Below are 12,154 nucleotides of genomic sequence, written 5' to 3'. Positions count from 1 at the left end.
AACGCCGCGTACCACAGATACATTTTACCACACTGTTGCACTTTTGCTTCATGTGGTGTCATCTCCGGCTCGGCGAGGGTAAAGATTCGCAAGAGATGGTGAGGTAGCAGACCAAGCATTGAAGGATAGCGATACTAGCCACCCAATACCTCAACAAGTGGACTTCTTCCATTTCGGGCGGGCTTTACCCACAACTGAACCTGTTTTGTGCACTGCGTCTTGTTCCCTCGTTCATGTGGGAGCAAACCATTCAAGTATTTGCATTCGCCGTCTGACATTGGACGGCGGTGACTCCCGACGATATCTGCGTTTGTGGACCAGAGAAGGCACTGAAGTGGATCACTTTCATACAGCATTCACCTCTCCATCTATCACCTCCAACTAGATGTATTAATAAGCACACACACCAGGGACATTGTTTGTCAACGGGAAGCAAAGAAGGGAGTGTAAAGCGCGACTTTGCCTCGTTTCTCTCCATACAACGCTAAAACACTAACATGGCAATGCTCCAGACAGGGCGCATTCCCTCCGACCCCTCTCCCCGCTCCCGTCGTTCCAGCATACGCAACAAAGCGACAGCATCTTGCAGCTCCCATATGGTAGAGTACTGTGAGTTAAAAGGTCCGTGGCATTGGCCGCCACGACAAAAGCAGGTTCCACGACTGGACCTAGCCTATACAAGCCTAAGGCCACTACGGCACAATTCGCAGCGTCTCACTGCATGAAACAATCTCAGTCGAGCGCACTCAAACAGCTTTGTATGAGGACCAATACTCAGTCCCGAGACTTCAGCAGAGACCCGTTAATCACGTGAGCACGCCCCCGAGAAGCAGAAGCGGCCAGAACGGTGTGTCGCAAGCCGCCCGAGCCCGAGGCGCTGCACGGTTCAGACCACCAGCGAGTGACAGCAGACAGTCGGAGGCATGTCGGTACAAACCCGAAACGTAGTTCCCACACAACGCACTCACGGAACGAACGTGAAGTGGTGCTTTTAGGGTTCCACAGCAACGGCCAACTAACTGCAACAAGAATATTGTCGGTGTTCAAGTTGGAAATGGCTAGCCCAGGTGTCCCGAATTCGCCATGGAACATACTCATAAAACACGTTCGCCGGCTCCGCTTCCAGAAACATCCTCCACCTCGGCGGGCCCACCCGATACCAGGCACCCAACATGCGACCTGGCGCTCGCTTCACCACGTCTAACCACTGAAGCCAAGCGAAAGCTTTCAGCCAGAACCAGATATATAAAACGTACTCAAATTACATAACGCCTCCCTCTCCTTCCGCTTTAATCAGCACCAGTCACCACCACTATCACCACTCTCCGGACCGTCCGCCGGGCCGTGGACCGCCTACTGCGTCTTGGGCTTGGCCTTCACCTTCTTCGCTCCCTGACCGAGCCAGCCGAACAGCGCGTTGGCGCCGATCCGCGCCGAGTGCTGCACGCGCATGTACTGCAGCGTGTAGGCCACACGCGACTGCTCGCTCTGGTTCGGGTCCAGCTCGTGGTACACGGCCAGCGCCGTCTCGCGTCGCTCGTTCTCCGAGAGCGGCGGCGGCGGCGGCGGCGCCGGGCCCGGCAGGCTCTCCGCCAGCCGATACACGGCGCCTGACGACACGTCGTGGCCGTAGCGCAGCTTGGCGTAGCGGCACGTGAGCGAGACGCGGCTCTGCTCCGACTGGGCGCCGCTCAGCCGCGCGAAGAACGTCGCCAGCTGGTCGGCCTCACGCGCCGGCAGCGGACCCGTCTTCGAGGGCGACCTGGCATTGGACGGCGCCACGATCGGCGGCACCGTGTTGACCTTCTGCGGGGTCGCCGCAGGCCTGGCCGACTTCGCCTTGGAGGGGGTGACCGCCGGTGGCAAGCTGCAACGTACGCACCAGTTTGTCAGGGCATGGCCGTGACGCGGCGGAGGCGGCGAGTGACGGGACAGGGTAACGCCCGTCCGACTCCGTTGGTCCGCTTCATTCCCGCACGAGGTTGGCCTCTGCTCCCGGCGTCAAGCGGCCACGAGCAGAGCCTGGCCCGAGCCGGTGGCCATCGAACGTCAGCAGTGGGCGTGCAATGATCACACGTGGGATAATTCGCACGGTTCGGGAGGAAACCTCATGGGCGGCAGCAGAGGCACATGGCACGGACGCCGGCCGGCGGCTGATGCAAACAATCACCATCGCACGGGCGGGCGGCTGGAATTCTCCCGAACAGGCCCCACACTAGCGTACACATGAGTGGCCTGTATAGTGGCGTCGGTCGTTACTGCGCCGTTGCTAGCCCGTTCCAGCGGGGCTGGCCGCGCGCTCGGGGCGTGCCGGCAGCCTCGCCGCTCGCTGTCCCGACGGCAGCGGCGGCGGCGGACTCACGGCGGCGGCAGCGTGTCAGTGCCGGCGGCGGCCGACGCCGGGTCGGGCGAGGACGGCCGCTTGCGCCGGCCGGGGACACGGCCGCCTCGGAGCGTGGCGGTCGGCAGCACGGCGGGCAGGGCGGGGCCCAAGGACCGGCGGGGCACGCTGAGCGACACGATCGGTGGGCTCGGCTCCGGCAGCCGGTAGTCGTCCTCCATCGACTGCGAGGCGTCCATCAGCTCCTGCTCGGCGCGGTCCCTGCGCCGCACCGAGACAGCAGTCCGTCAGCGGACCCGCACAGTTTGGACCAGTGGCTCGCACTGGACTCGATAAGGAAAAACGACTGGCCACCCAAGCAACCGTAACACCGTTGGATTCGCTATTTTTAAAGTTCCGCATATCACAAACATGACGCAATTACACATGCATGACACCACGCAATTTTCTTTAGGGCTCCTTGAAAGCACTCTGAAAATAGCAACACACGTGTATCGCATTCTTACCCGATACACTCGTTACGAACAATGAGCGTCGTTCACACACTGCTTAACTTACAGTTCTTCTCTGAACTGCTCCAGCTCCTTTTCGATGAACACCGATGAAGGCATAGCCACTGTCCTGCGCCGGTTATTTGCCTCGCTGAAAATAATGTGCAGCTCTAAAACACCACCCCAACAGCGATACAATGAAGACATAGCCCATAAAATGGAATCAACTGACTGCCTTTTCCGAGCCTTACACGAGACCACGAAGCTGGTATGTCACTTGGATAATAATGGATGTATAACCTGCTTCAAGGGACATGCCCCGTCAAATCAATAGTTCATTTATTTTCTGTCAATGTGTTGATGTCTGTCAGCCTCGGTATCTCAGTACTCTCTCGAAATTTACATTTCTTTTAATGTGACATTATTTCCACAATTCTTCTCTTCTCAATAAAGACTGCAGCCTGTGTGTGATTCAGTATACCATTGGATTCTAAAGGCATCACACCACATGCAATGTGGTAGCTTCCAGTACCCTTCAAACGATGAACGTGTCACTTGTCACTTTACTCACACACCCATCGCAACTCACGCAATCCATCCCAGGGCTCGGGACAAAAGCCCAAGACTGCCCAACAAAGCCTAACATTAGCTGGCCGCAAGGTGGCCCAAGCCAACAGGTCATTCCTGACGGGTCGTGGCACTCACCGCACTCCCAGCCGGGCGGCGGCGGCGCTCGTGGCCGTGGGCTCGGCGCGATCAGCCGCCGTGCGCAGGTACGTGAACAGGTAGAGCAGGCGCGGCGCGCCCCGGTCGCCGGGGCCGGCCGTGCTCGTGTAAATCAGTCGCCGGTCGAACGCCACGAACGCGAAGTGGGCGCGCACCGCATGCACGAGCGCCTCGGCGTACTGGCGCTTGGTCGAACAGCATCGAGCAGCCGTTGGCCGGCAGGTCGTTGAGACGCACCTGGCACAGCGGCACGATCTCGCAGATGTCCTGGTGCGCCTTGGCCGAGAGGTCGGCGATCACGTCGGCCGCCTTCATACCAGCCGCGATGCTTGCCACCTCGATCTTGAACATGGTGACGTTTTCGAACACGGCCTTCCGCACGCGATCCACCAGCAGGTCTACGGACTCGTCAAACGTCTCTGGCAGCTGGAGCAGGCCGCTGTTGTGGTCTACCTCCATTGGTAGCATTGGCTTTGGTTCAAGGTCTTCAGAGGGGGTTGCAGCCCGAGTCTTGGCTTTCTTTCTGGGAGGCATCTCTATAAGACATGGTGGGATCAGATGCACTGGTCCTAGTTATGAAACAGTGGTAAAAGAAACACTGATCTGGATATTGTGTACTGATGTGAGGCACACAATACCAATATTTGGCTGCAGTGTCAATGTGCCAAGTTGGCTTTATAGCATACAGCTGTTACCAAATGTGAACATTTCATTCAATTTTTAAAGTGGGATATTCATGAAGTCAGGGCATCATTCACTCATGAATATCAGGAATGAATTCAAATATGAAAAATTATTTACTGTGCTCAGGTAGATACAAGCTGGGGCCATCCATGCATTATGCTGCACGTGGAAAGCCGACAGGAGGTTTTCATGGAGTGTAACAGAAGCATACCAGAGAAGGAGCTGATTTTGGAACACACCATATTTGCTTGTGTAGCTGTAAATCATACTGAGAAAATGCTGGGACAGAGAAGCCACAGGGGGGAGTGGCTCATGCCCACACAGCAAAACAATTCATTTACTGCACCAGGCCCAGCACATGCACATGTCACACTCAAGTCGGGTCGGAATACACCAAATATCTGAATGAATCTTTATTGATTTTTTCAGGGGAGTATTTTTCCTAGAACTGAGTTTTGCAAAATAATAATCCTTTAAGCTAATTCAGTGCCATCCATGAGCCAAGGTCCAAGCACTCAGATTTACAGCATGCATGTGTTGAAATTATTGTTGTGATGTCTGCTACAGCTGCTACACCAGATGGTTCTATTTCCTACAGGTTGAAGAAAACATCCCATATTGGAAGATATTAAAGCATGCATCAGATATGATAAAATCAGCTCCCTTCAAACTACTGATATGCTTTTAAATTGGAAAGGCTGCTCTAGAAAACATAGTTCCCTGTTGAGTAAATATGTTCAACATGTCATTGGTTATACCATCATATCTGGCACAACATTGATATTAAGAGCTGACTAATGGCTTTTATACCTGGAAATAATTTTCATGTATTCCAGATATGACATTCGTAACAATTCCGTTTTTGTTTTCTTGGCCTTACACTTGATCATGACCAATGGAATAGCATAATTTGAATACAGTTATTTTGGCATCATGAATGTGTAGGTGACCTTGAAATAATCTTCCTTAAACAGTCTGCACAACCTCACAGGCTTGTAGCTAAGAATCTAACAAGGTTCAGGTCTTAAGAAACACAGCTATATACCACACCTAATGATATTCATGATAACATGTGTTGTTCAAAAACCCACACAAATAAGTCACAGATAACTGGAACACACTTAATGGGTAGTTGCGGTAAAATGAACCCAATTGTGTAGAAAACTAATGGACAACTGCCAACTGTTGACCCACGCTTACCATCAAATTTCACGTTATGCCAGTCACAGGTTACAATGCTGAGTACAATAGAGGAATTCAAACATACTTTTGATTTACATTTCTTACATAAAAAATCGCACAAAATGTTCATCCAACTCAATGTGGTTATGATCTATTAAACCAACCTATTACTAAGAACCGCTAGGACTTACAATCGAATCACTAATGGTATGCACAGAATTAGCCATACACGCGACGCAGTTTAGTGTGAAGCCCACGACAGGCTAAACCGATACACAACCATGCGCGAAGGTTTTCAAGGCAGGATACAGAAACTCACCTCCCCTCCAGCCTTCGGCCTCGTGACGAAGTAGTGTTGACTGTTATGCCCCCTGGTTATGCCGATATAGACATGCCATCGGCATGTGCGCAACAACGCCCATAAACCAGGCCACGTCGCAAGAAGGGCGTAGTTGTCTAAAACAGCCTAAAACATGACACTACAAACATATTATTCGTGGCTTTGTATCTAGAGCTGTCCCGCGATGGCTGCGATTTTGGTGTGGTTTTCCGTCAGAAGCTATTCTTGCGAATGACATTCATTTCGGATTTGCCACCATACTAATTTACATTAAAGAAAGATTTCATGTGATCTCGGTCGCGTCGGTCAGATGATAGTGGTCAGGGCTCATCCAGCAAGCACCGCTCAGCGTGAACTCTGATTCCAACAATCCATCCATGAAAAACGTTTGTAATAATTTTGTAAAATGTATGCTACGTGATACTGCCAATCATGGACCATGGTTTTTCCGTCTGTAGAAGCAGTATTAAATGGTTTGGGGGCTCTTTCGGGACAACTCGCCACTAGAACCAGGGAGCATGCAAATTGATAGACCCAACAAGTCCCTGACCTTTCCCACCCGCTGCGGATCACTGGATGCGTTCCGAGTGTCATGGGCTTAACACAGCGTAGCAAGCAACAAGGGCAAGCAGTCACAGGAAGTCGGGCCAATGGCCACGAACGCCGTCAAAAAGGGTTGGCGGGTAAGGCCCCATTCCCTTCGAAACCTGATATTGGCGTTGGCATTTGCACACACACACACACACACACACATATATATATATATATATATATATATATATATATATATATATATATATATATATATATACCAGGTTTCTGTACCAACACTAGGTATTTGCCAGCAAGGAGCACCTGCAAAAGCATTGATCCACGTATTTTTGACACATGGCGGAGCCTTTCCAAAGGCTAAGAACAATCACGTAACGACAGCGCAATGCGAGATGTCAGCCGCGTGTAGCGGCCACGTGGATTTATTAGGAGACAGATACTTTAAAGGTAAATTTACGAACACCGCCAACAGCATCCATCAGAAGCGCACAAATCGACCCTGTTGACGAGTATTGCGGGCGATGTGTCACAAAAAGTGACGCTTAAAGCGTTGTAATAAAACTAACCAAGCGCAAGGCAAAAGCAAGGCACCCAATTTTAGTGCGTGAGACCACCACCCGGAGCAAAGATTGCTCCAGATTCACGCAAATGATCAACTTTAATGAAGGAAACACTGGACAAACTGTAGAACTCGCGCTTGACACATCACCATCCCGTCCTTTTCATCAAGGTTGCGAGCGTTGGTAAACAGCATTCCAAATCAGGACCCTTATCGTTTATTGGGAATATATCCAAACTAGAAACGTGACTAGACATGACAAAACGAGATCACTAGGAGATACAACGGCGTACAAACACATCCGACGCAAAGCAGGACGCAGAAGACGACATAATTTGCGGCCCCTCCAAATCCAATGGATAGGCTCTGACCCGTCTTGAGCCGCGGAAGACAGCCTCCTGACTTGCAGTCACTCGGACATGCGCATGCACCGAATTCAGCTGTTCAAGGCAAATACTGGACAAACCGTTGGATATGTGCAACACTAGACCGTTGTTACCCGAGCGTTGAGTAGCCACCAGCCGGTAGTGCTCCCAGCTGGCGCCGCCAGACCGCGAGCCCGGTCCGCACCGCACCCGCACCCCATGTCAGTCACATGCGCTCGCCGAATATGCTCATGAGCAGCTGGTCGGTAGGCTCACTGGTGTCGTCGCTGCTGCTGTCGCCCACCTCCCGTTCGCCCAGCAGGTCATACACGGCACTGGGCACGCGCCAGCTGGACTCCTCCTCCTCATCCCCGTCCTCCTGCTGCTGACGGCCGCTGGAGGCGCTGGCGCTGGGTCGTTCCGACGGCCGCCGGATGGAGGCCCGCCGCCGCGCCGGCACCGGCCGCCGCCGCAGCGCCGGCTCCACCGCCTCCTCGTCGTCCGCGTCCAAGTCCGACGACGATAGCGATGACGACGAGCCTGCCGGGCAGGTGCGCGGCGGTGACGGCAAGCACAGTCTGGTGAGGCTGGCGGCCGCAGACAATACCTGAGACGGGGCAGGGAAAGCAAAACACACGGCGGGGAGCATAAAACACACGACAGGGAGTACAACACACGCAGCAGGGAGCATAAAGCATGCGACAGCGAGGACAAAACACGCGACAGGGAACACAAAACACCCGGTAAGAAGCCCAAAACACGACAGAGGGACACAACACCACACATACGGCAGGGAGCCCAAAACACGCGGCATGGTGCACAACAGACGTGGTAGGGGCGGAAATCACGCGACAGGGGGCACAAATTAATGCGTTGGCGCTGGCACTTTGTCCCATTCTAGACACAAGAACGTTGGATTAAACACAGGATGCTACACGAACAGAAAACAACGCGGGGCCAGATGCCGAGTGTCCCTGTAGGTCCAGCGCATCGACTCTTGCAGATGTTGGAAAGCAGCTCCCCTCCCGCCGCATATCACATTAGCTCCCCCTTCGACAGTGAGCTGACGTGATTGTACAGCGCGGCCGCGGCACTCCCGCGAACCGCCACACCCGGGGCCCAATCCGGGCCGCAGCCGGCGGTTCACCGACACCACGGCACCCCATCACCAGAGGCCAACCACCAGAGGCCACCCCATCAGCAGAGGCCAATCACCAGAGGCCACCCCATCACCAGAGGCCAATCCGTCACAGTGGCCGTGTGGGCGCGCCGGCTCGGTGCACTGACGGTTGGAGGCGCGCCGGGCAGAGGCGGGCGGCACGATGGGCGCGCCGGGCCGCGCGCCGGCCGCGCCGTCGCTCTCCTCCTGGACGGCCGACAGCGACGAGTGCTGGATGATGAGCGAGCTGGAGGCTGCGGCGCACGGGGCGGCCGGTCAGCACGACACCGACAGCGGGCCGCCGACTCGGACACGTCACGTCAGCCCCGCTGGCTGCTCTATGCAAGTTGCGCTGAAGATCATTAGTCTAACCGCAGGTCTGCTAGGGACTATACAACACGCCACAAATTGCTATTCAAGACATGCGCTGTAGATAGAACATACCGTCTTGGTTTCCTCACTGCCTTAATAATGACTCAGCTCAAATGTGGCCCAGATTATTGTAGTGTTTTTGTGCTATGTTGATATCATTTAAACAAGATTACTTTGCTTATCTCACCTTAGTGCATTTTGGCACAAACACGCAACGAACCACGCAAACGTCGCCCTAATACGTAGAAGCCGCCTTAGTCACAATCCTTGGAAGGACCAAGTGTGCAAGTGGACAAGTACAGCTGGCTTAAACAACGCTGCCACCTCGACTGAGGCCCCGCCGGTCCAGTCAGCAGCGACTGCTTCCTGGCGTCACGCCATCACAGTGCGCCTGGGCGCCGCGTCCCGCCGGCTCCGTGCTTACTGTTGGGCACGTTCCTGAGGGCCGGGTGTCGCTGGTGGCGACGCTCGTCGGTGGGCCGCACCGGGCCGTGCAGAGAGCCGCGACGCCGGCCGCTCGACGAGCTCGTCGCCGGCACCGACTCGGTCGGCTCCACGGGCGCGTCCCAGTTCGACTTGTGTCTCTGCAACAAACCCGGCGGGCGTGAGAGGGAACGGCACGACACCCCCACCAGCGCCGCCGGCTGGTGCCGCTGAAGCGATGGACGCTGATCGACGGTGATGACAAACACTGCTCTATCGGCTAAACTTGGAGCAGACGTGATAGCATCCTGCCTGCTAGTGCGACTCCGTGTGCTGCACGCCGTCCAACTGCCAGGGAGGCGCTCTCCGTCACTTACTGGGGAGATGGTGTCGGCCGCCATCTGAGTCACGCTGGAGGACTTGAGGCGGCGGGGAGCCTCCGGAATCGCGCCGCGCACTCGCCGGGCCTGTGAACGGCCGCCGGGTCACCAGAGCTCGGTGGTCTGATGCCAGTCACGTGACAGGCGCCGGCGTCTCTGCTCGCACCGCACCAGTGGTGCAGGAATTTACCAATCCGGCAGTCGCCCACGCGGCACCGCCAGCGGAGCGGTTAGTTACGCGCACACGCATCCGGCCGATGTCGCCGGAGGACGCCGCTGGGCGTCGTATGGGAAGTAAAAACACGATGCGAAACTCTGACACGGCGATTTCATGCCATCAAGACATACAAGAGTACTGCAAGCTCATAGAGCACGACTCAACCCGATCAGATTATACCATCATAGCTTAATATTTCGTGTGACATACGTCGAGTTACCTGCATATTTCCTGTGCTTCCCCGGATTCCCGGCGTGAAGAACCCGCCCTGCTGGTCCCACTCACTGAAACACATACACCACTGTACAGATACAGGCAGAGAAAACCCAGAGCATTGAACGTTGAAGGGTTGCACAAGCAAGGGAACAGTATTTGAAATGCACAAACGCACTTCACGATGCCAGTGCATAAATTAGTCTTAACTGAAGTGCGGGAAACAGACAAGGAGGAACCTTTTGAAATTTGTTCAGCATAAAGTTCAACGCAACCGGACACAGCGATGGCGAAGGCACACTGCTTGGTAACGTGGCTGCTGTTTCATGCTCAACACAGGAAACGGGCGGCTTAAAACCGCAATCACAGGCGGCTAGCCTGAAAACACAGCTGCTGTATTGCAAGTGCACGCTGCGCCCTCACGAAGTTCCCACCGCTCCGCCGAACCGCCCCACGCGCCGAGCTAGCCCTCACGAAGTTCCCACCGCTCCGCCGACCCGCCCCACGCGCCGAGCTAGCCCTCACAAAGTTTCCACCGCTCCGCCGACCCGCCCCACACGCCGTGCTAGCCCTCACGAAGTTCCCACCGCTCCGCCGACCCGCCCCACGCGCCGAGCTAGCCCTCACAAAGTTCACACCGCTCCGCCGACCCGCCCCACGCGCCGAGCTAGCCCTCACGAAGTTCCCACCGCTCCGCCGGCCCGACCCACGCGCCGAGCTAGCCCCGGCGGCGCGTGACCGTGCGCCGCCGAGAGCCGCCCACCTGGGGCCGACCGTCTCCGGCGAACCGACGGGCGTGCGGCGCGTCTCGAACGGGTTCCACGGCCGGAGCTCTTCCGAGCTGAGGATGCCGCCGCTGCCGCTGCTGGCGCTGCTGGCGGCCCCGCCCCTGCGCCGGCACGAGCGCGTTACGTCAGGGTACGGCGGGACCGGCGGAGACCGGTGCCACGCCAATGATGACGTCCTGATCGCACTAAAACAACCAAACCGCATAACTATGAATGAACTGAGTGCGAGACGCATCAGCGATCGCAGCAGGCATGTGCACATCGTGTACGAGAACATGACGTACCCGAATGGAAACCAGCCGAAGTCGTCCTCCGCCGCCTCGTCCTCCCCCGCTGGGCAGTGCTGCTCGGGCCGCGCGTCGCTGGCGGGCGGCGGACGGCGCCGCTGCTGGCGCACCAGCTCCTCAGGCACGGCCGTCGTGATCCAGTGGGTTGGGGGTGAGTGTCGCTGCGTCTGGAACTGGTCGCCGGTCGCCGGCTCAGCATATGTGCGGCCGGGCCCAGCGCTGCTCGCTCGGGCTCGATGGTGAGAGCCGGGGACATCGCTTCAGGCGACGCATCAGCGCTGGCGGACCTTTTGTCATAGCCGGCGCTTGTGCTTGGGGTGAAATACCGGAATGCGACCGGAATGACTACTTGCAGGGTTGTACGGTGTATTTTCCATACCTAGTGGGACTCTCGGTTCCATCTGCCGCTGGTGCAAGCCCACGCGAATGAGGACGGAATACTAAGGCTTACAAACATAAACAGCAATAATACCTCAACACGCAAACGGCAGAACCTATTCGGATTCCACCAGGCGAACGTTTCTGAGCGGAGCGAGCTCGCGCAATGCGGAGGCACGGGGGCAGGTTTCATCTGTTGTTACCGACCCATGCATGTCACTGCATGTAAGCGCAACGAGCACTATCTGTTGCTCTCGCATCATCTAGCTTACTTGTTTATCATCAGCTGCTGTCCTTGTGGGTGATTCGACGGCTTGATCTTTGTATTTCTTGCTCACTCCATCCTTTTTACGCCGTCGCTTCTTCTTTGCGGCGAGCTAGAACCGATATAACCGTTAATGTCTATCACTAAAATAGGCCAAAAACGATTTACTGTAAATAACATAGCCCGCTCTCGCGCCGCAAGGCACAGCAAGTGCGACTGCCCAACCAGCACCAAGCATTTTACTTCCAAACTCACCCCGCCACTCAGTTTCCCACCCACTCGACCTAGCGAGCCTACGTGCGGCGCCGGTCACGCCTGCAGCAGGGCTCCGCGCGCCAAACGCCGCGGCTGCTCCACCCACCTAATGCTGCTCGCCGGGTTTAGAGTCCGGCTGCTCGCTCGGAGGGGGTTGGGGAGCCTGTCCTGCGCCCG

General features: G+C 55.8%; 1 long non-coding RNA gene across 1 annotated transcript; it reads right to left on the bottom strand.

Moving 5' to 3' along the window:
* Positions 1–2,434: 2,434 nt before the first annotated feature.
* Positions 2,435–5,851, bottom strand: LOC119092011 (uncharacterized). Its single transcript, XR_005093484.1, has 4 exons — positions 5,744–5,851; positions 3,538–4,094; positions 2,900–2,983; positions 2,435–2,602 (listed from the first exon to the last, which is right to left on the bottom strand). It is a non-coding gene; the product is annotated as an uncharacterized LOC119092011 (long non-coding RNA).
* Between the last annotated feature and the right edge of the window lie 6,303 nt (positions 5,852–12,154).

This window comes from Pollicipes pollicipes, unplaced genomic scaffold (genome assembly GCF_011947565.3).
Source record: "Pollicipes pollicipes isolate AB1234 unplaced genomic scaffold, Ppol_2.1 Scaffold_3447;HRSCAF=4054_pilon_pilon_pilon, whole genome shotgun sequence".
Taxonomy (NCBI): Eukaryota; Metazoa; Arthropoda; class Thecostraca; order Pollicipedomorpha; family Pollicipedidae; genus Pollicipes; species Pollicipes pollicipes.
This window is presented reverse-complemented; position numbering and strand designations above follow the sequence as displayed.